Source organism: Hylobates moloch, unplaced genomic scaffold (genome assembly GCF_009828535.3).
Source record: "Hylobates moloch isolate HMO894 unplaced genomic scaffold, HMol_V3 SCAFFOLD_24, whole genome shotgun sequence".
NCBI classification, from domain to species: Eukaryota; Metazoa; Chordata; class Mammalia; order Primates; family Hylobatidae; genus Hylobates; species Hylobates moloch.
In genome coordinates, this window is record NW_026652299.1 from 19,294,290 (window position 1) to 19,319,671 (window position 25,382).

The following is a 25,382-nucleotide window of genomic DNA, read 5'->3' on the forward strand; positions in this document are numbered from 1 at the left end:
ACTAGAAGAAAACCTAGGGAATACCATTCAGGACATAGGCATGGGCAAGGACCTCATGACTATAACACCAAAAGCAATGGCAACAAAAGCCAAAATAGACAAATGGGATCTAATTAAACTTAAGAGCTTCCGCACAGCAAAAGAAACTACCATCAGAGTGAACAGGCAAACTATAGAATGGGAGAAAATTTTTGCAGTCTACTCATCTGACAAAGGGCTAATATCCAAACTCTGTAAAGAACTCAAACAAATTTACAAGAAAAAAACAAACAACCCCATCAAAATTAAGCAGAGGATATGATCAGACGTTTCTCAAAAGAAGACATCTATTCCACCAACAGACACATGAAAAAATGTTCATCATCACTGAGCATCAGAGAAATGCAAATCAAAACCACAATGAGATACCATCTCATGCTAGTTAGAATGGCAATCATTAAAAAGTCAGGAAACAACAGATGCTGGAGAAGATGTGGAGAAATAGGAATGCTTTTACACTGTTGGTGGGAGTGTAAATTAGTTCAACCATTGTGGAAGACAGTGTGGTGATTCGTCAAGGATCTAGAACTAGAATTACCATTTGACCCAGCAATCCCATTACTGGGTATAAACCCAAAGGATTATAAAGGATGCTACTATAAAGACACACCAACACATATGTTTATTGCAGCACTATTCACAATAGCAAAGACTTGGAACCAACCCAAATATCCATCAATGAATAGACTGGATTAAGAAAATGTGGCAAATATACACCATGGAATACTATGCAGCCATAAAAAATGATGAGTTCATGTCCTTTGTAGGGACATGGATGAAGCTGGAAACCATCATTCTCCACAAACCATCACAAGGACAGAAAACCAAACACCACATATTCTCACTCATAGGTGGGAACTGAACAAAGAGATCACTTGGACACAGGACAGGGAACATCACACACTGGGGCCTGTTGGGGGGTGGGGGACTGGGGGAGGGATAGCATTAGGAGAAACACCTAATATAAATGATGAGTTGATCGGTGCAGCAAACCAACATGGCACGTGTATACCTATGTATCAAACCTGCATGCTGTGCATGTGTACCCTAGAACTTAAAGTATAATTTTAAAAAAATACAGAAAGAAACAGAAAGGAAAGAACAGTGATTGAAAAAAATGAGAATAGAATGAAATGGAAATAAGAAATTTAAAGGGATTAGAAAGAAAATCATAGGTAAGGAAGATTAGCAAAAGACATAAAAGAATATTTAAAGGTGTAACTCAATAAATTTTCCAGAAATAAAAGAAGATTTGAATACATTGTACTTGAATACATCTTGAAAGTCACAGAGTATCCTGGAAAAAATTGACAACCATAATCTAGCACATTCATGAGACTCCAAAGATAAAGAAAGAATATTTGGGCAGGCAGTCGCGCCTTCCTTATGATGGGGAAAAATGAGATTGGCCTCAGACTTTACCATTGTATCATTTACCATTAGAAGATAGTGGAGTGATACCTTTGATACTAGTCCTCCAAAAAACAGTGTGACTCAAAAATTTTATACCCAGCACAACTATCATTCATTATAAAAGAAATGAACCATATTTGAACCTACAAGAATTCAAGACATTTTGTTATGTCTTGAAGAAATTATTAGGGGAAGAATTTTTCAGCCACAAAAGAGTTGAATGGAAAACAACAGCAAAGGCCTAGTGAAGAAGACTGAATCTATTTAAATGTAGGACTAAGACTAAAGCAAGTTGGGATTTATGATTAAACATATTCATATATATGTTTATATATTTATATTAATATAATTTATATAAAAATATATTTATATATAATATATAATATTTATAAATATTTATTTATTTATTTATATTATTTATTTATTTATAAATATTATAAACCCTGAAAATGTAGATCTAATATAACTAACAGAAGGGGAAGGAAGAAGCTACTGTATTATCTTCTATAGTTAGGAAGTCAAAAGATATCATTAGAAATTGGTAAATATATTTATTTAACAGCCCAAAGGTAAATCCTAAGAATATAGTAAAACAGGTGAACTAGAGTAGAGGATGAGATGAAAGGAAAGGAGGGAAAGAAAAGACTAAAAGAACATTAATCTGCCAGGTTTCCTCCCTATGTAGTCTGTTGTCAAGCCCATGTCATATAATAACCTCTCACCTTGCTGCTTGGTGCCCCAGACACCAAAGACATTTACTCATCCACTCATCCATTCATTCAATGAATATTTATTGAGTGCCTAATATGTGCTGGGTATGGCTCAAGGCACTGAGAATAGAGCAATGAGCAACATGGGCAAGACTCTGCCTTCAAAGAGCTTACATTTAATTGGTAAGACATGTTATAAACAAATAACTGTACAACACAATGCCAAGTAGCGGTGAGTACTATGATGAACAATAAAGCAGAGTGGAAATAGAGAGTAATGGGAGGGTGGCGGTGAGAAGGTATCAGAGGACAGAATGAAAGAATAGGTGACCCTTGTGACTTTCAAAGGGCAAAGCATTTCACGCAGATGGAACATCCAGGGCAAAGACCCAGGGGCAGGTAAGAAGCTGGCAAGTGCCTGTGCTAGTCAGGTGTACAATGTGGGCAGCATGCCTTCCTTCCCCACATAAGGGAGTGTTCTACTCACCTCTGTACCTGTGAGTCCTCCTCCCCATGCCATGGGCGCGTGTGCATGCACGCGCATGCACGCACACACACACACACACACACAGACACACACACACAGCCTCAAAGGTAACAATGGCTCTCAGCTAGCCTCCAGAGCTTTCCACAGCCCCATGCTAAAAAACAACATCCCCTCTACCTCTTCCCAGAGCATTTCTTTTCAAGCACCTGGGGCAGGTTGATCCCACTAGCCATCTGGCCTCCACCTTTGAGCACTGGACATAGCTGGAATCTGGGCTGAAAATCAGCAAAAGTCAAGCACATAAGGCAAACAGAGTTAGGTTGCTGAGGAAAACTCAGGCACATTTCACCAAATTGGTTCCACACTATAATTGGTTCTAAACAAAGGGAAAAAAACCCTGCGGTCTGCTGGAGCTATTTGAAGCCTGAGAATTGGAGACACTGATTCAAAGGAAATGGTGAGCCGTTAATGAACTTCTGTTAGGTCAGTTGGCTGGCAGAGTAGAGGGAAGAAGTTCAAACCCCACGCAGAAAGCTTTCTTGTCTCTTCTCTGAGGGCACTCACTTCAGCACCATTCCCTTAGCACCTACTAGCACCCAGCAGCCCGGCTGAGGCCTCAGAGGGTGTAGGCGAAGGAATCAGGAAAGAAAGGAATACACAGCTATGGAGAGGCTGCCCTGTGCCTGGCACTGTTTCTGGTACCTTACATGTGCTTTCCTGCTGAACTTTTATGAATCCCAGGTGTAGGTAACAACCATATGCAGATAAGAAATGAAAGGTCAGAAGGTGAATATGATAAAAAGGTACAGGCCTCACAGCCAAGTGCCTATAATCAAATGTCCATTACAGAGTAGGTGCCAGTGGAAAGACGGAGGTCAAGCCCACTTACCTTTGCATTCTATGAAACACAGCCAGGAGAGGAGCCAAGCAGAAAGCCCAACGTTTGTGGCCATCTGCTTTGCATCAATTCTACGCTGATCGGCAGTGGAGGCCCTAGCAGGTACAGTTACAACCTAGGGACCTATGAGCTCCACGCAGACATCAGTCAGGTAGTTTTGATTCCAGCACATTCATGCAAATCTCAGCCCCAGAAGCTGCCACGTCAGGTCTTCCTTGACCTGCCAGGGCCTGGGTGATAAGCAAAGTATATTGGAACAGACAAAGGGCAAAGGAAACCCTGAGGTTCCACATGGCACAGACACTGGCAGCAAGCTGACATTCCACCATCAATCTCTCTGCCTGGGCTGCCTTTTTGCATTTCCAAGCTATCTGACTCAGCCCAGCCACTTCTGCCCAAAAGATTTTGAAGGGCCTGTAGGAGATTATACCAGGGGATGCTAGAAGTTGTAGGAGATGTAAAATTTTAAAAAGCAAGGGATGGGGAGAGAAGTGAGACCCCTCTGGGCCTATAAGACAGAAAATAATTCCAAGATTCCTCTATATTCTGAGCAGAAGGCAGACACAAAATGATAATAAATGCCAATCATCTAGGCCTGCTGAAAAGCTCTTAAAAAAAAAAGAATCAGTGCTTCATTAAAAACACACTTGCTCTCAGTTCAACTGAGGAACAAAGATGATGAGAAGCAAAGTGGAATGTTTTTGAAAAGTGAAAATAATAAAAAAGGGCTGATGAGAAGCCCTCAAACCCAAGACAACCAAATGAAAATTCAAACAGCTTCCATTAAGAAAGTAAGCACCAGGCCAGGCACGGTGGCTCATGCCTGTAATCCCAGCACTTTGGGAGGCTAAGGCAGGCGGATCATGAGGTCAGGAGTTCAAGACCAGCCGGACCACAACACGATGAAACCCTGTCTCTACTAAAAATACAAAAATTAGCCGGGCATGGTGGCCCATGCCTGTATTCCCAGCTATTCAGGAGGCTGAGGCCGGAGAATCTCTTGAACCTTGAGGCAGAGGTTGAAGTGAGCTGAGATTGCACCATTGTACTCCAGCCTGGGCGACAGAGCAAGACTCTGTCTCAAAAACCAAACCAAACAAAACAAAAAAACAAACAAAAAAAAAACACGAACGAAAAGAAAAAGAAAAAAGAAAAGAAAGCACCAGAGTCAAATTCTCTGTTGGGGAGGAAGGCGATTTGCAGAAATCTTGCCGTGTGGCGATGGCAGCTCTGGCTTCAGTTTCTGCCCACCTGTTATTACCCAGAACTAATAGCTTATTTTGACTATTCTCCAATGCTCAGCTCAAGAGGGTTTAATACCATGCAAGGTGGTATTTGAAAAACTGCAGTTTGCAAACAGCCTGCGGGGGGTTGCGGAGAGCTGGCTGAAAGAGACAAAATTATTTATTGCTGAAATCTGCATCACCCCATTGACCTCCCATTTTACTCAGAAGGATACCAAAAAGATGTCTGGGGCTGCAGTGTCTGGACAGAAGGGGAGAAAAACCAATTTCATATTCCTTGGGTGAGATTTTGCCGCATGATTAAAGAAAGGCATGATTCTTACAGTATACTTAGAAGTGAGTTGGTGGCAGTCAGCATGAAATGGAAGAGACATTGCAGTTTTCTGACCCAATAAAATATGAAATAAAGTATCCTGATGTTACTGGGCATTTTCGTCTGGTGGGTCTCTGCATTGGTAAATGTTCCGTAGGAGGATAAATGTCAAGAGAAAGATGTGACACAGAAACAAGGGAAGATGGAAATTCACTGCATCATTGCAGGCAGCACCTGGCGTCAGCTATTAAGAAAGCCAGCCCCTGATGTATGTTTGACAAATCCCAGGGGTCAGCACCCAGCAACCTGATGACTGACCTCTTCTTATCCACAACACACATTTCCATGGACAGGAGACCTCTTCGCCTCTGCATGTGCCTAAGTGAAAATTCAAACTCCCAAACAAAACATTAGAGAAAGCCTTTTGTGTTTTGTTTTCTAGCCATCAATGACTTCCTGCTTGGCTAGCAAGTGAGAACCAAAACTATCCACACCCCACACAGCTTACTGTCTACATACATGACTTTACTATTTCATTGTCATAACTAGCACCACCTTAGTATGCCAGGAGAGTTGTCCAGGCAGATAATTTGACTGTTCATTATAGGAACTTCTCAAAGGACCCATAGAACTCTCATAAAAAGAATTCATCAAGAGAAGTTTATTCCCTAAAATTCTTTAAGTGTTCTGCCTCAAAAATCCTTACCTTGCTATTTCCACAAATTCTAAACTGTTCTATGATGATCCTTACCCATTCTAATCAAGTCCTCCCCACTGAAAGATCTAGATCTGCCTTAAATCAAACTTCCAGTTCTCAACAAATTCCAACCATGCTTTCCCTGTTCCAAGACACCACCAAAGCTGTCAAGGTGGTTTTCTTCCCTACTGCAGCAAACAATAAATTCAGTTTTCTCTTATCAACTGGTTGTGTGCTGGTGATATCTGGAGAGCCAGAATTTGACAAAAGGAATCAAAAGGTCAATAGCTTTATCAAAAAGCCAAGCCATACACTTTAATTCTGATATTCTAAAGTTTTAAAAAATGAATTATTCTCTAATTGCTTCAGTTGCTAAACTTAATGGATTCTTTTCTAATTGCTCCAATTTTGCAAAAAAAAATTTTTGGAACACCTGTAATGTTCTTAGTTAAGGCTCCAAAAGAGGTCTCCTGTCCTTAAGCAGTTTTCAGTCTGAGCAGGCACACAAGACACACGTTCAGTTAATTGTTATAATATTGTTACAAGACAAATTCGAGAGATTTGTGGACCTGGACCATGGTGAGCCTGGCAGCTGACGATATCTCTAAGCAAGAGGGTGAGAAGTAAGCTTCAGCAAAAATGTCAGTTAAGAATGAAGGAAAATACATGAAGCATTCAGAAAATTGTAACGAAATGTCAGCAAAAAAGCCCCCCTGATAATATTAGCCAGCTCCTCTTTACGTTCCACTCAGATTTGGTTTCTATTCCTGAGAAAGCTCTTAACTCCTTGGGACTGTACAAACTTACCTAATAGCTCCTAGGCTCCGGAGACAGACTTTGTCTTTAAATTATCCATATATGAACATAATCTACTGGGCCCAGGACTTAGGAGGCGTTAGTAAATATTTAATGAATGACAGAAGGGATAATATAGGGATGAAGACCAAGGCACAGAGACCAGGCTGGCGGTTACTGCAACAGGCCCACTACTCAGATTCTGCTAATGAGCAATTTACAACCAAAGGTGCAAAATTCAGCAGCTCTCTTGATCAGGTGGGGCATTGCTTTGCCCGTTTCATGCATTCACCTTGTCTGCCCAACACTATTACATGCCCCTTGGTACCTGGCTGGGACATCTGGATCTTTACATATGGGGCATATATTCAGGCCCTAACCATGTTGTTTCACTTTTCTGTGCCATTGCACACTTGTCTCTGCATACTAGAAAAACATCTGCTTGTCCACCTCACCTTCATCCCTGTCCCCACAATCTACCCTATCTCCATCCTACCCTCATTGCAGCCCCATCCCTGCTCTCTACTCCACTCCATTCCATTTCTGCTCCCATCTCATCTCCATTACTGCCCCTGCTCTACCTCTATCTCTCCCATACTCCTTCGCTGCCCCTATCCCACCTTCATTCCCACTTCCTCATTCCTACTGCCCTGTAAACTTAGCCTTGCCAGCATCTCCTCCAGGAAGCTTTCCAGGACAAAGGCAGAGGCACAAAATTCTTCCTCTAAGAGGAATTCTAGCATCACCAAGCTGTCAATTCCACAATGCTAGGAGTTTTACCCACTTTGTTCTCTCGTATATGTCCAGCACCTAGCACAATGCCTGGTGCACAACAGAAACTCAATAAACACTTACTGAATAAATGAATGCTTCCAAGGCACTTGGCCCTAACACTGTTTTAACACTTTTTGCTCTAAATTGTAACATCTGGTTTATGTGCATGTCTGTCTTTCTCATTACACCAGAAGAAAATAGAAGGTGGAGACCATTTCTTCATGGCTTTCTGTCTCTGAGGCTGAGCTCATGCCTGGCACATAGTGGGTGCTCACTATTAATGGGTGAATAAAAGGGTGAGTGCAGTACACTATCGCCATGCTGGGCACTCAGTATAGAGTCTCAATAAAAATGTAGATTGCTCTGGTCTAGAGATCTCTCTGCCAATTAAGAGAATTTTTTAAATGCAATTTGAAAATCTGCTTTAATCTACTAACTAGTTCTTTCTCTATTATTTCAAGACTTGACCACATGCTTCTCTGAGGAGTCACATCTCTGCACTTCACCTCCTTCCTCAAAACACAACCCTGCTTCTGGCTTGCGATCTCTCCTGCAAGCTCTCCTGTGCTGATCTCTGTGACTGACAAAATGCCCATGATAGTGGGCTATGCCAGACGCCCCTGTCTCCTTCTGAGCCTGCTGGTGACCACTGACCTTTGCCTCTTATTCATACAGGGGCCTGCCCTTGACCGGTACTTGGTGTAAATACCAGCAGTGTCTACTGTTTACCCTAATGTGTTTCTAGAAGGCAGATCATCATTTCCCCATAGGGTCAGCATTGTATTGGAGAGTTACATTTCAAGGTTGTTCTCTGGGAACAAATCAGTGAAAAATAAATCACAGGTATGGCAAACAATTTGTCATAGAAGCAAAGACACAACAATAAATCTCTGTACATATTTTTAAAGCCTTATAAAGCAATGAAAGAAAAGACCTAGAAAACAGGCATAAATGTCCTATATACATCAATTACATGGGAGTGCCATACATCAAGATTAAGTCTATTACATTTTAAAATTTGGCCTAAAATAAATATGTAACTCTAATATGTGTGCTAATTAAACTTTTGATTAACAAATTATCTTGCTTGCATCATGGAAATAAGTCAATAGGGATTTTAAAGAGTGACAAGACTAATAAAAACTCAAAGCTATCTAGGGATATGACTCAGTTTCTTCTTTTGTTCTCAAATTTCCATGTTACAAAAAAAGGCATGTAAAATCATGTCACTATATTATATAGACTCTAAAATGGGAATTATATGGACTATGGGAACATAAAAAATATACAACGTAACATTTAAAACAAAAAGAATAACATATGGATGCTGATTGGAACAATGCAGTAGCGCATGTGTATGAGTAAGTTAACGTGTAACAATGAAAACAGATGTGTTAGGATGATGAATCATGAATGATTTTTAAATGATTATTCTATAATTTTTTAAAAACTATCACATTGACACCCAATTTAAATAAAGGGAATGGATGGGCAGTAGGGGAGCTGAAGCCACTTGATAAACCTAAGATCTGTACACAAGTTATCTGGTTCTTAGGAAACTGGTACCTTTTGGGATATGTCGCCCACTCAAAAGTTTCTTTTCTTTAATAAGGATTGACTCAATATTTGTCCACTGCATCCTCTCTGAGGTTTTCAGCTTTTCTAACCTTGAAGGGCCACTGCTGCTCTGAACTAAAAGTACAGCAAAGCCAAAGGAAATGCAAGATAGCCCTTCTCTCCTTCACAGCATTTATGGCTGATAGATCTGGACACTTCATCAATGGTGACCTTTGAAACAATTACCCAGCCATTAGCATCAAGTTTTTAAATGAAGCGGCCAAACACTGCCAGATTCCAGCAGATGCATGAGTTCAGAAGCCTAATTAAATCACAGTGTTAGAACAAAATCTATAGCCGGTGTGGTAACTCACGCCTGTAATCTCAACACTGTGGGAGGCTGAAGCAAGAAGACTGCTTGAGGTCAGGAGTTTAAGACCAGCCTACACAACATAGTGAGAACCCCATCTCTACAAAAAATAACAGTCAGTTGAGTATGGCGGCACATGCCTGTATTCCCAGCTACTTGGGAGACTGATGTGGGAAGATGGCTTGAGCCCAGGAGTTGAGGCAACTGTGAACTATGACTGCACCACTGCACAGCCTAAGGTGACAGAGTGAGACACTGTCTTAAAAAAAAAAAAAAACTCGCATAATGCCACGACTAGTAATTTATAGAACTCAACTATTTGCTAGTGAGACTAGGTAACAGTTCAATAGTTTGGGTGATTCTGACTTGGAGTCAGTATGAGAATACAAATGGAAGCCCACATAAATATTTTAAAGTTACAAACCAAGCGAACGAATTGTTCAATAAAGTGTTCTATCTTCCTTCCCTGACAAATACACCTTCATAATGACAATTTTTTTGAGACGGGGTCTCACTCTATTGCCTAGGCTGGAGTGCAGTGGGGCAATCATGGCTCACTGCAACCTCCACCTCCCAGGCTCAAGCGATCCTCCCACCTCAGCCTCCCAAGTAGCTAGGACTACAGGTGCATGCCACCACCAAACCTAGCTAGGTTTTGTGCTTTTGTGATAGAGACAGAGTTTCCCTATGTTGCCCAGGTTGGTCTCGAACACCTGAGCTCAAGAGATTCACCCTCCTTGGCCTCTCAAAGTGCTGAGATTACAGGCTTGAGCCACTGTGCCTGGCTGACAAAATTTTTAAAATATGTTTATAGTTAGGGTTTTATATGACTGAAAGTCACAAAATACCAAAGATCAGCAAATTGACTAATCATTGTACATGTCTGGGTGTTCTGTTAATTCAGATATTCCTCAACTTACCATAGGCTTACATCCCGATAAATCCATCATACATTGAAAATAACGTAAGTTGAAAACGTATTTAATACACCTAACCCACAACACAGCTCAGCCTAGTTTACCTTAAATGTGCCCAGAATGCTTATATTAGCCTACGGTTGGGCAAAAATCATCTAATACAAAGCCTATTTTCTAGGAAAGTGTTGAATATCTCATGTAATTTATTGAATACTGAACTGAAAGTGGAAAAAGGAATGTTTGTATGGGTACTCACAGAGTGCTTTCTCCCAAATGTGTATTGCTTTTATGTCATCCTAAAGTCAAAATATCATAAGTCATGCCATCATAAGTCAGGTACCATCTGTACTTTAGTAATATTGGATGAGTTATGCAATAAAAGCATAAATAATTCATAAATTATATATTTGTTTCACAAAATTAACTTTCCTTGCTTTCATTTCAGCAAAATTGCTAATGTTATTCAAATCAATAGTTTTAATATTATGTTTATTCTAAAATATGTGATTGTATTCAATGTATAAAGTATGAACATTTTTAATCAAAAATTCAAATTGCATTAAATTTTAAAATATAAATGAAATTAAGATAAAATATTAACTATATTGAATACATTCCAACTATATCAGAGATATTTAAATAAAGCTAATTTTTATTCATTTTAATGTAAATTAAATCTTATTAACTATTTAAAAAATATGAGTATTCCTAATTATAGCAGTCCATGCCTCTCTAGTTGCCAATGCGAAGAATCAATATTGCCTAAATATGCAATGTGAGGAGCAATATAAATTTTTTAATATTGAAAAAATGTTCCTCAGTCGCCATGTGCAAGCGTTGGGAATCTATGAATATCTCTGAAACCACAAATTGTAAGAAAAAAAAGAAGCAAGGAAATGGGCACTTAGTACTGCTGTGAAACCACACTTCATTATACAGGAATCTATTGCATCGGTGATATGTGAGAGGAAGAATCCGACAAGGTAATTAATTTGTTTTCTCTTCTTACCTAAGCAGTTTTGCTGCTCAAATCTTCTCTGAAGTTCAAAGCTGTGTCTGACTCTGCCTTTTGCAGGGGCACGAGCCAAAAGCCTTCCTGGCAATCAGACAGGCCCACCTTCTGTTTCAAGGACACAGGACCAGAGATGTAGGAAAGCATTTCCCTGGGGCCTGAGCAGTGTTAATGGCAGTCAGGGAGTGGACATTTAGAGCATCTGTGTGCTCTTTACAGGAAAGGAGCCCCCCCCCCCCCCCCCCCACCCGCCACCCTCACGCCCAGCCATAAGGACTCAACTGCAGGATCCCATGCCTCTAAGGCAGGGAGCAAATTTGAGATGAGACCTGGGAATCTACAGTTGTCTACTGGGTTTGTTGCGACAGCCTCATGCTTCTAAGGAAGTGATCAGTCACCACTCTGAGTGAAATGTTTGTGTTTCAAGATTTGTGTTTTTCTATTTCTTGGACCCAACTACCTCTCCTGCTTTCCAACTGAACAATCACATCCCTTTTTCTAGGAGGGAAGGAAAAAGTGGTTGGGTGGGACTCACTGAGACAGGGTAAAATTGGGTCTCCAATGTGGTCCCTTGCCAAGTGATTTTCAAGGACAATTGTGACTCTACAGGCTTTTTGCCTTGACACTGACTTTAGAACCTGAAGTCCCAAAGCAAAGAATGAAGAAAAGAACTGCACTGTCAAGGAGAAACACCCTGGGAACACACACCACAGGAACTGGAGCAAAATCATCTCCAGACGCAGGTGAAATTCATGGGTGTGAGTGCAAGCACAGAGCAAGATCTCCTCTCTGCCTGAAGAGCGGATTCCTTCCAGGGCCAGACCTTAGATCATTAAGGTATTTTGTGACTTTCAGTCATATAAAACCCCAAGCCTGAGTCTTAGATCATTAAGACACAGAAAGTTTCCCCTCAGAGGTTATTGACAATCCCCCATCAGTTCTAGTCATATCTAAACTTAAATTAGTTTAAACTAGTTGCTTTCCTCCTAGCACCTAGCATAACAGCTAAATGGAAGAAAGGAAGCTTCGGTGTGATAGAGAAGGGGAAGAAAAAGAAAAAGAAGTCAGGTGTGTTAATCACTCCATTCATTAGGGCCCTGCCTGGGGCCCTTCCATTGCCACTTCCCACACACAGCGCCAAGCCCAGCATTTCATTGTGCTGGTTAAGTATAGATAACTCCCTGACTTGAAGGGGATTCAAAGTTTTATCTTCCTGGTATTTTCAGTTCTTTCCATGGTAGGCATTCAATAAACATTTGCTATCTGCAACAACAACAACAAAAAAAGCATATATGCATAAAAAGAAAGTCTGTACTGGAAAATGAATCCAGATTCTTAACCAAGAGTTTGAAAGCTAACTTTTGAAATGCAGCGTATCTGTAGACTGGGAACTGTCTGCCCTGACCATGATCCCTCCCAGGGCTCTGCATCCCACTTGTTTGTATATGCATCTCATTTCCTGTTCTGGGAGCACACAGGGGTGGAAGATGTTACCCTCACTTTGGGCCCAGAACAGAGGCTGGCATATAACAGGCATGTAACTATACTTATTTGTGAAAAAAATCAAGGAATAAAGAAAATAAACAGTCACTTGAGGGAGGCTTCTTATGAGCGTGGCTATGGATCTGCCTGCTTGAGTTTTTAATTTAAACAAAAATTTCTCTTGGCTGAGACCTTTACCCACATAGACAAACAGCAGAGAAGAGCGTGTCCTTCAGGCAAACAAAGGCAAGTAGGCTGGAGGGAATGTGAGGCAGGACTGCTCTGAGCACCCCCACCACACACACCGGTTGTGGAAAGCCACGCCCTGCAAGGGCACATGTGCCTCTCATATCCTTCCTGGGACTGGTTGCAAATGAGCCACTTTAGCCTCTTTTGATTTTTTTTAATGACAATTTTGCCATTATTATTATTTTTTTAAATCTCAGTGGCTGAAAAAGTTTCAAATTAGGACATTCTCTAAAGTACTTTGGCTGAGCACGCCAAGAGTTCCTTCCTTCCACGCTGACCCTGATGTCGGTGGTTGTTAATCTTTGTTAACTAGTGGATCTCTTTCCATTTCCACCCTCTCATTAATCCAAGCACCGGGTTGGTATTTACTTGCCCACTTCTGGAATTCAAACTAATGTCAAAGCCATTTCCAATTGTTCTTCCTCTTTCCTGCATCAATCTATCGCCCAACTTACACCTCCTTCCCCTAAAAAGCTGCCCCTGCATCTCAGTTCACACCCCTAGGAAGGAGCAAAAAGGGAACCGGGATTGGAACCCAGCAGTCCAGCTCCGGGGTTCGTGTTCTCATGTCACCACCCCTTTGCCCTAGTCTAACCAAGAACCACAATTCAGGTTATTGTGAGGGCAGGCAAGAGATGGTTTTCAAATCTTTCTGCCACAATAGAACTCACTGCAATTAACCACTGCCGGAAAATGGCCACTGGCCCTTTGTTTAACATTTCTATCAGTGGTGGCACTAGCAAGAAAAGGACTCTGTCCTTTGGAGACGGCTAGGGTCCGTGACCTACCATCAGCACAGGGGGACTCTGTGATGTTTCTCTAGAAGTAGGGCTGAGCTTCAGGGAGTCATCTGCCATCCACAAACCTTTGTTAGGAGGGTTCTGTGGTCACAAGATACAAAGTAGGATGGGGATAAGTAGGTGTCATGTTTCGATGGAACCCACAAGCTGTAACAATGCACCATGGACTCCAATCCCTTTGTAGACAAATATGTGAGGCAGCCTAGCAGCCACATAGGAAGTGGGCATGCGAGGAACTGGAGACAGCACAAGCCGTCCAGTGGTGTTCAAATTCTTCAAAAAACAAACAGCAAACACTGGGCCAAACAAACAAAATGTATCCTGGCCACCACTAGCTCCTAGGCTGCCTTGTTGTGAAATCTGGTTGGTGACTCAGGTTAATGGATAAATGCTTTGTATTCCCTAAGATTTTTAAAAATCACTTCTCTCTTCAGAGCCGGCTAAACCTGTGTTGAAATGGAACCACTTCAGGAATAAGCCCCCACAGAATCATCTGAAGCAAATTAAAGTGTTTCTCTCAAAACGATCCTTTTTCTGGAAGGCATTCAATCAGGGTACTCCTTCAACTCTCTGTTTTCTTTCTGAGTGGTAGCTTTTTGCTATATGGAAAAGATAAGAACAATCTCAGACCCATCCAAAGGCATCTAATTTTCCCGTGACGAAAGTCCCACCGTTGTCAAGTGGAGCCACGTCTCAGCAGCCTTTCAACAGGATAATCTGTCCTCCTTCACAGCCAGTTACCAAGCGCCTCTTGGCATATTGCCTCAGCGATGTTTGAAAGGTTATTTCTACCCATGGTACCTTTATTTTGAGCTGCACATTAGCCTGTCATCAAGACACTGTTACCACAAAAAAATAAAATAAAATAAAGAAGTAGTTGCTCACCTTTGGTTTCTCTTGATTTTTAAAATAAACAATGGGCTTGACACCCTTGTGATTTTCTGAGTTTAACTGCTGATTTAAATCAAATTTCACATCTAATGCTTGTTACAAATGGCCAGGTGGAGCATGAAGAGAAATCGTGTTTGTGATTTGGCCTCCCAAGCTATTTATGTTGGAGAAACGGAAAGCTGCATCCTGAGGGAATACTCTTATGAATGTTATTATGAATAGTATCAGGGCTCCAGCCTAGCATTTTGGCATTTGGCACTAATCACTTATGCACCACATGTCATCAGAATTAAACATACACATGCTCGCTGCTACATATTAATGTGCTGCCATGGCAGAGCAGGGGAATTCCGACAGCCATGGGAGCCAGGAAATGAGTAATGGAGGCCTACTTTCCCCTTCTCTCCAGGGCTTGGGCCCTGTGTACCCTCAGGGTGTGACAGAAGGGCCTGGAGAATGACTAAAGGATGATGCAGAACTAAGGAAGACCTTCAACTTGAAACAAGGATTGTATACTTTGAGACTTAAGGCATCAGTTGGTAAATTTTTTTCTTTAAAGGGCCAGATAGTAAATATTTTAGGTTTTATGGGACCACATAGTACTGTCGCATGTTTTTTTTTCTACAACACTCAAAAAAATGTAAAAAAAAAAAAAAAAAAAGCTTGCTGACATTACAGGTATCATGAGCTATATAGAAACAGAGCTTGCCCATATGTAATTTGCTAACCCCTGACCTAACAGAATCAAGTGGTTGTCTGCCAGTGACCTCAAGCCAGCAGGGCACGTCAAACTTAGGAAAGCAGTGTACTGAGTGACTTGAGCCTGCAGTCCCAGCTACTTGGGAAGCTAAGACAGGAGGATCACTTGAGCCCAGGAGTTCAAGGCCAGCCTGGGTAACATAGCAAGATCCCATCTCTAAAAACAAACAACGACAACAAAACCCCAACAACTTATGAAAGCACTCAGGATCCTCCTATTGGAGTCAGAGCTATGACCTAATTATATAAAAGCATGGTTTCTACATATCTGTTTCCATCTCTAAGTGACCCATGATCCTTCCAGTCAGGAACTGAAAATACCTGCTTCAGATTAAATGTTGCCTCCTCCAGGAAGGCTTCCAGGATTGCTGCAACACTCCATCCCTTCCCTGAAACCCCAAAGTTTATGGCTGTTGCCAGACTCTTGGCAATACTGTTAAGACAACATGACCTCTAAATACTAACCTCTTAGTAACACTTCATGGTTCACCAGTTTCACTAGCCAGGATTATATCACTCAGGCTGCAGGTGCAGCCCCGGAGTTAGGCTCTCAGAGGTCAAGTATGTTGCCCAAGGTCACATTACTAGCAGGAGCGATCTAACTCCAAAATCTATGCTCCCTACATATAGCACTGTGGGGGCTGCCCCTAATTCTCCCTTGACATGTCGGCCTTCATTCCCTGGTGTCTTGCAATTTCCTTGCAGTCAAGGAACATGTCTTATGCTTCTCTGTAGCCTCCCAGTCAGAGCTGGATACCTACCAGGCCCAGCACATAATGTCTATTCAGTAAATACCTGGGGTTAACTCAGAGCTGAAGCCCCATGGAGGCTGGCTGAGAAGACCTCCAAAGACTATTATGATGCAAAGCAGAAGAGAAGAGTGGGGCATCCTCTGCCCCCCAACCCACAGGCCCAGACATGACATGGAGCAGCTGCCTCAAGAGGTAGCACCGTGGGAGCAGAGCCAGGGCCTACACTTCACACATTCTGGTCTCCACGATCCTCCCCAGCCAATCACACACACTCCCTGCATGTCTCTTCTCAAATGCTTCCCCAGGAGCAACTATGATGGAGTATGGCATAGTGCTAAGGCTTTCAAAATGTATGTCAGACTTATGATCATAAACTCAATTTACTGGCTTCAGATTGGCATTTTCATTAATGAAATGAATAGAAGAGAAAAGATCAAAATGCACTTCACATTCAAAGGTAAGGATGGGTGAATATTGTTCAGTGAAACTTTTGTTTGCTCTGCCTGTGCAGGTGTGTGCACGTGTGCATGTGTGTGCACTGTATTGCAATATCAAAGTTTAAGCAACTCTAACACAGTGGTTAATACCGCAAGCTCTGCAGCCAACCTGCCTGGGTCAAATACAACTCAGGTTCTCAATTGCTGTGTTACCTTAGGCAAGTTCCTTAAACTCTCTGTGTTTCAATTTGCTTATCTCTAAAATAGGATAATTAACTGCACCTGCCTCACAGGCCCTTGGGAGAATTCAATGAATGAATATACAAAAAGCCCTTAGAACACCTGGCACATAGCAAGTAAATTTTTTAAAACATTAGTTAATATGGTTAATACAATGATCCACATAACCATGCTGCAGGATGAGAAGACACACTGCTGTTATCTGATTTGATTGACGGAAACTGAGGCAGAGAGAGATGGACCAAGCAGAAGCACCAAGCCAGCACCAGCCTCTTCTGTCCCCACAAGGCAGCAAGCACCATGCCACATCACTGAAATTCCTTTGAGCCAGGGGGGGGCTCTTTACTAAGCTGAATATGATCACAAATACTACCTGTCTCTGATATTTCCCATCTCTGTGATGAGGATGGACGATACATCGTAAAGTGCTGAGAGCGCCTCACAGACAAGTGCGATATAAATTCCAAATGTCATTTTAACTTTCTTCTTATTATTATTAAAACGGGCAAAATGCAGAGAACATGACTCCAGCAGCCTCAAGTTTTAATGGGCCTCGAAAATGTGAATTCTGGGGACAATTGGTTACCATGGTGCCTACATCTCAGATGGACTAGCATGACATAAGTAATGTCTAAGCAATCAACTGTTTACTTCACAGTGAAAGTCATCATTCCCGCCCCGGGGCAGAGTTTTTTGTGTTTTTGGAAATAAAGCTGAGCTTGATGACACTCTTCCAAAAATTCATTTTGATATATCGATTGCCTCGGCCAATAATGCCTTGGCCTTACAGGTGCATGAAGAAGGCATCAACGTGGTAATTTGTCAAAAGCTCTCACCTAGAATGGGCTGTCAGGGTCTGGAGCTGCTCTTGCTCTTCCAGTAACTTCTCACAGGATAAAGGTCAAAGGCAAACAATTTCAAAAGCATAGGGACTCGGGGCCCTCAGGGCCTAAAACTCTCTTTCTGGAATGAGCACATAGCTGGGGCCACCTGAGAGTCTTTCAGAGGCTCCTTATAGCCATCAGGAATTGCCTTTCCTGGGCTGACACTTTCGCTTTCTGAAAACGAACTTGAAACATTTTTCTATTGTATCAGACATTAACATATAATGGACTGAAAAGCAAATGTCCATGCATCTTTACAATATAAAGGAATCTTCACACTCTTTCTATTCCTTGGAGTGCTTAAGTCTAGAACTCATATCCCCTTCATGTCTTATGTCTATGGGGACTTTTGAGACAAACTCCTCAAGTTTACCCCCTTCAAGCTTTACACGAGAAAATATGTGAAGATTTGCTCAAAATGATACAAGTCTGTGGCCCGGCAATGACTAGAACCAAGTTCTCTTGAGTCCGCAACCAAAATTCTTTCTGTAATATCACAAGGTCACTACAGGCAACTACAGTTGACCCTTGAACAGTGCAGGCATTCAGGGTCTAACACACATTTCCCTGCACAGTCAAAAATCTATATGTAACCTTTGACTCCCCAAAGACTTAACTACTAATTACCTACTGTTGACTGGAAGCCTTACCAATAACAAACAGCTGATTAACACATATTTTGTATGTTACATGTATTGTATACATACCACAAAGCTAGAGAAAGTTATTAAGACAATCATAGGGAAGAGAAAATGTATTTCTGTTTACTAAGTGAAAGTGGATCATCATAAAGGTCTTCATCCTCATCATCTTCATGTTGAATAGGCTGAGGAGAACAAGGAAGGAGGGGTTGGTTTTGCTGTCTCAGGAGTGGCAGAGGCAGAAGGTATGAAGGAGGTGTGCGGCGAGCAGGAGAGGCAGGCACACTTGGGACAACTTTACAGAAATACACCATAATTGCTGTCTTTTTTGCCTTTGTATTTCTCTAAAGATATTTCAATACGGTACCAGCCCTTATTTCACCGTTTGCTTTACTTTCAGCGCCTGTATCATAGAATGATCCATGTAGTAAAAGAAGCCAAAAAGAGTCTTGAATAATTAGAAGCTTTGGCCAGATTGTCAAATATTGTCCATTTGTTTCTGGCACTGCTTCTTTTATTGTCATCTTCCTCGTCATCTGGCATTGATTTGGAAGCACTCATCTCCATCAAGTCATCTTCTGTTGTTTCCTCTGGTGTGGTGCCTTAGCTCTTGTATGTCTCCAAGACCCACATCTTGAAACCCTTCGCCCCCAACTTATTTTTTGCCATATCCACAACTCTTTTATGATTTTCTGAATCAGCTCTATTGTAAATCCTGTGAAGTCATGCACAACATCTGGACAGTTTTCTCCACCAGGAATTTATTGTTTTGGGCTTGGTGGCTTTCATGACTTTTTCTGTAACAATGATGGCATCTTCAATAGTGTCATCCTTCTAGACTTGGGGTTTTCTTCCATAATGCTGACAATCCTTTCCATAGAGTACCACGTGTAATGAGACTTACAGGTCTTTATGGCCCCAGTCTAGAGGCTGAATTAGAGATGTTCTGTCTGGGGGCAAGTAGACCACTTCAACACCTTCAGTGTTGACCTCATGGGGTTCTGAGTGGCCAAGGGCACTGTCCAATATTAAAAGAATTTTAAAAGGCAATTCCTTACTGGTAAGGTACTCCCTGACTTCAAGGACAAAGCATCAATATAACCAATCCAGAAAAAGTGTTCTTATTGTTCAGGCCTTCTTGTTGTACAACCAAAAGACTTCCAACTGGTATTTATCTTTTCCCTTCAAGACTCAGGAGTTAGTAGCTTTATAAATAAAGGAGGTCCTGATAATAAACCCAACAGCATTTAAACAAAACAGTAGAGTTACCCTATCCCGTCCTGCCTTAAATCTTGATGCTCACTTCTCTTTCTTACTAATAAATGTAAGGCATTTTTTTTCAGAACAGGTACTCTCATCTGCATTAAATGCCTCTCCAGGCAGATATCCTTTCTCCTTAATGATTTTCTTAATGGTATACAGCAACTCATCTGCTTCTCCTTGATCATCAGAAGCTGCTTCTCCTGTTATCTTGTCATTTCTTAAGCCAAATGTCTTTCTAAAATTATTAAACCATCCTTTGCTGACATTAAAGTCTCCAGCTTTAGGCCCTTCACCTTCATTTTGCTTTAAGTTGTCATATAATGACTTTGCTTTTTCTTGAATCATATTAGAGTCTATAGCAATTGCTATTTCTAATAGCAATCCTGCACCAACATAAAAGCTGCATTTCCAATACAATATAAAAAAGTATTTTTGCAAAAAGTGTGAGGTTGTCATGCCTGCTGGCATAGCTGTAGTAACAGCAGGCATGACAACCTCACACTTTTTGCAAAATACTTTTCACAAGTGACGGCTTCATGCATTTCCTTTTTTTTTTTTTTTAATGATCCTTACACTGGAGTCATTTATCTTGAAATGGAGGGCAACTGCAGTTGCAGACTTCAATGTACAGTACATGTCAAAATTCAGCTTTTTCTTGTGATATCATGACTTTACTTCTTGGGAGCACTTCCAGCACCACTAGTGGCACTTCGTATGAGTCCCACTGTGTTAGTCAAGGCTTATGGTATTTGCACTAAACATGATGAAATATATGTGAGAAGCCCACGAGATCACTTTTTTACTGCAATATTTTACTGGAGAGACAAACTGCTCACGCTGAGATGATTAGCGTCACACAGAGTTGCAAGTGGACACTAGGAACACTTAAGCTTACCTTGATAGCAACAGGAGGTAGCTACAAAAAATTACTGTAGCTAATTTTTGTGCAGTTATGATTTAATACTGCATGTTTACATTTGTTTATATTTCTCTCAACTGCAAATGGCACGATGTACAATCTGTATTTGTGTGTAAGTTTTGATAAATTTTAAGGTTTATAAAAGATTTGTGTATATTTTATGATAGTAAATAATAAAATAGACAAGAATCTACATATATTTTATGCATTCATGACATATCTTTTTCTTGACTTTTTTGCTACTTCTAAGCTTTACCATTGTTCAAATTGTCACAAATCTCCAAAGAGTATTATAATACGTTTATTGGGAAAAAAAATCACGTATAAGAAGACCCAAGTAGTTCAAATCCATGTTGTTCAAGGGTCAAATGTAGTTTTCAATGAGGACCTACCATATGCTAGGCACTGCACAGGAGGCCTCCATATACTTCTCATTGCATGCTCGAATCAACCTTAGACCAGTTTATGTCTAATGCAGAGATGATAAAACTGAGGTCCTGAGTAATTTGCCAAGTCACACACACTAGTAGGTGATGGAAAGGAGACTGGGACATATACCTATGCACATCACAGTGTCTCTCTGTAGGTGGGAAGACTATGCTCATGTACCACATTAAATTTTTGTACTTTCTGGTAACCCTTTGCTCCCTGCAGTAGGCTGAAAAATGTCCTCCAAGAATATCAGGTCCTAATCTCTGGATACAGTAAATGTCACTTTCTAAGAAAAAGAATCTTGGCGGATGTGATTAAGCGAAGGATCTTGAGGTAGAGAGACTATCCTGCCTTATCAGAGTAGGCCCTAGATTTCATCAGATGCATTCTCAGAAGAGGGAGGCAGCGGGAGATTTGACACACACAGAGGATGCTATGGTCTGAATTTTTGTGTCCTTCAAATTTGTATGTTGGAAACCTAGTCACCAATGTGATGGTATTAGGTGTGGCCTTTGGGAAGTGATTGCATCATGAGAGTACAGCCCTTGTGAGGTTTGTGTCCTTATAAATGAGGTCCCAGAGAGCTGCCTTGCCCCTTCCACCATGTGAGGACACAGCGAGAAGTCAGCAGTTTGCAACCTGAAAACAGGCCATCACCAGACACCAAATCTGCTAATACCTTAATCTTCGAATTCCCAGCCTCTAGAACCCTGAGAAAATAATTTTTGTTTCTTACAAACCACCCAGTTTATGGTATTTCGATATAGCAGTCCAAACGGAGCAAGACAAACAAGAAGATGACTTGAAGACAGAGCAGGGAGAAATTTGAAGACGTTGGCCTTGGAGACTGGGGTAACGCAACCACAAGCCAAGGAACACCAGCAGTCACCAGCAACTGGAAGGGTGAAGGAGTGAATTCTCTCCTAAAGCCTAAGCTCTAAGGTCCTGCTGACACCTTGATTTTGGCCCAGAGAAACTTATTTTGGACTTCTGGCCTCCAGAACTGTGAGAAATAAATGTCTACTGTTTTAAGCCATCGAGTGTGTAGTAATTTGTTACAGCAGCCACAGGAAACTAATATACTCCCCATTTGCCATCATTCCCACCACTTAAGATACAGTAGTCACATACTTAGGCCCTGCCCACTAAATGTGAAATCCACATATGCCACACCCCCTCCACATATTCTCAATGCACACAGCTCACTGCCAAGTTCCACAGGGAAGGCTCGCCTGGCGTATGGTGACTCCCATTCAAAAAAATATCACCAAGAGAAGTGAAGACTCTGAGAAGCTGCCTTGGAGAGCAGCCTCCTGGCCTCTCAATTTGCAGGGAGAGAAAACAGTAACTGCCCTAGTGACAGAATGTGACTGACATCAAAATCAAAGATCAATCATCATTCCACTGTGAAACTAAAACATTTTATGAACAAAACCTTTAATAAATTTTACTAGTTTTTCTTTCTTAAATAACTTTTTAGATTTCCAGAAGGCAATGAATGCAACTCATATGTTTCCTCTTTTCCATGGTCAATATCCTTGACATCAAAGGTAGGATCTTACATCTGAAACAAGGAGTCTTGGCTTAAGGCCAATATCATATTAAGACATAACTAGAAAATGCCAAATTCTAGAAAAAGGTGTTGCATCTGATGCTGAAGCACAGCCAGAGATCTTTGTTTTCCAGGCCAAGGTTCAAATACAACCTGATTTCATGGTAATGAGAAGCCACAACCTGATACTTGGTCAGTGAGTGACCTAGGTGAGTGAGTGAGTCAGCTTACAAGGCAGGAGACATGCCCCGGGGATTTGGCACTAACCAGCTTCTGGCAGCAGCATTTCAGAAGCAGGAGGCTCTGCTGCCAACCCCTCCTCCCCACCCCTCTAAACTGCTCGTGCACTAAGATGACCAGATCCCTGAGAAATATCACCCAGGACTCAGCCAGGGGAAAGGGGAAGTCCAGGGATATAACAGAGAATAGAGTCTGGGAGAAAGTCTTCATGGAAAAAAGAAGGAACTCAACAATGTCAGAGCACGTCACTAAGCTTACTAAGGTCCCCGCAGGGGGTGTCTGTTGTTTCTGCTCCCTGGCTCTGTAACCCGCTCTCCTGGGTAGAACATGGGTCTCCTTTGGGGACCATGCCTCTCACTGCATGCAGTCTTGACGGCGCTGTCTATCACCTGCCCTCATCTCAGCCTCACAGGGGCTGGATGAGCAGCCCTAGCCAGTCCAACAAGGTTCTCATCGCTGGATGGAGTGGCAATAAAGATGGGATGATGCCTGAAGCTGATACCTTCTTGATGGTGGAGCCCAAGCTGGTGGTCCATGAATTTCTACTCCCTAGGTCCCTGATCAATCTGGTTCTTTAGCCTTTCCTTTGACTCAGTGAGCTACCTTCCATACTTCCAATAAATTCCTTCTTACTTGTTAAATAAGAAGAATCCGGTTTGGTGGCCTCTAGTCGAAGAACCTTGGCACAGTTACTAAAGTCAAGGTCTCCCCAGCCACCCCCTGCCTGCCTTTCCAGCTCCTTCTTCTCCCATTCTCAACCCTGGCTACACATTGGAGTCACCTGCAGGCTTAAATAATGCCAATGTCCAGAGTTCCACCCACAAAGGTTTTGATATAAATAGACTGGAGTAGGGCATTGTTAATAGTTCCACAGGTGATTGTAATGTTTAGCAGGGTTGATAACTACCACGCCTCATAGCTAAACCTAACCACAAACCGTCATCAGAACCCATGATCACTTCCACACTGCCTCTCTCTGCCAGCAACACACATGGTGGCCACATCAATCTTTTTGCACTCCTTCCTGCCACTCGTCTTCTCAAAAGCTTTCCATGGCTCCCATGGCCTCCAATACATAGTCTGAATCCATTAGCCTAGCTATCAACTTCCTCTATATTTAACTCAGTCTACTTCTCAGTCTAAATTCATCACTGCTACCTTCTAGATTTCCCTACTCCAGTCCAATCATTCTATTACCTACTTTCTGGACATGCAGAGTTCTTAGGACAAACAGCAGAGCCCATTCCAGTTTCATCCAGAAATGAGGCTATTGGTTATTTCACATAATCCCCAGGAGGGCCAGAGAATCACATAAGGTTATCCCACCAGAATGCACCAATGTAGAGGTGCTGCAAACATCTGGCTTAGGATGCTGTCCTTAGCTTTTCTGTCTTTGCTCTCTCTAAAGGCTCCTTTTCACTCTCTTAACTCCATTTGTCACACACTGGCTTTAACCCCAAAGAGAGTCCATGTGGCTACTGCTCTTTCCCATCCTTCTCTTCCAAATGAGACTCTCATGCCAGTGCATGTGACTGGCGCAGCCCAGGCCACATGCTGCACTCTGGCTGCGAGGGATGCTGGGAAAGCAAGCTTCCGACCACTATCTTGAGGAAGCAGGACTCAAAAAGATGGAAATTTCCCAAACATAAAAAGCAGCCAAAAGCTGCTGGGTAGCCTAAAAGCAAGATAAACATCCGCCAGACTTGGCATCATAATTTCTTTCTTCCCCGACACTGACCATCCAAAACAAGTTCCCCCAATGGAGAGTATTCTCTTTTGAGAGACTACAGAGCGTTTTCTTTTGAGGGACTCACCCTCTGCTCGGGGAAAGAATGTGGACTACAAAACATGCCAGATCCCAGCTCCAATCTCAATGTTTGATGACCTCGGGCAGTTCTGCAAAGTGAGGATAACGATACCCTCATGCTAATGATACTATGAGGATTGAAGATAAAATATAAAGCTGGCCCTTTGGCTGGCTGGCCCTAGTGCTCTGGCCAGCCCTGGCAGCAGAATCATAGAGTAGAAGGGGCAATAGGAAGAACTTTGAACAAGGGACCCAATGCCTCACTTTCTGGGCATCCCATAAGCCCCTTGAATTTTGACACAACATGAGAAAGGGGAAACCCCGACCTCCAATGTTACTAGGATTAACATCTTCACCACCTTCCAAAGGAGAGCTTAGAGCCAGATTTAAGTTTCTTTTTAGAAATAATGCAACTTTTTTATGTGTAAGTGTCATGGAGCAAATTCCCACCTGTTACAACTACACAACAAGTGATTGATAGTTCTTACCACAACTAGTGAGTTTAATCCTTCCCAATTCACCCTTTTCTAGTATTGACATTAAAGAATCCCCAAGTGTTGTAGATCAGCGCTTCTCATATCCTGATGTTAGGGCATAGGTATTCCAGGGATCTGCTTACGATGCAGATTACAATTCAACTGGTAGGGGTGTGGCCCAATACTCCGCCTTTTACAATTTCCCAGGTGATGCTGATGCTGTGGGTCCCTGGACCATACTGTGAATATCGAGAGTGTAACCACATCTCTGGAGTGAAGCCTAGTTAGCCAGTCTATTAAAAGTTCTGGCAGAACGTTTGCTAGAACTAGCT

General features: G+C 41.9%; 1 protein-coding gene and 1 long non-coding RNA gene across 3 annotated transcripts in view; one reads left to right on the forward strand and one right to left on the reverse strand.

Moving 5' to 3' along the window:
* Positions 1–8,313, forward strand: part of LOC131382417 (uncharacterized) — a 54,120-nt gene extending 45,807 nt beyond the window's left edge. For both annotated transcript variants that reach the window (XR_009211881.1, XR_009211882.1), the window contains exon 5: positions 7,832–8,313. This is a non-coding gene — a long non-coding RNA (uncharacterized LOC131382417). The remainder of the gene's footprint in view (positions 1–7,831) is intronic.
* The window catches only part of GPR39 (G protein-coupled receptor 39), a 234,009-nt gene that overhangs the window by 196,514 nt on the left and 12,113 nt on the right, over positions 1–25,382 (reverse strand). The gene's annotated exons all lie outside the window — the stretch shown is intronic.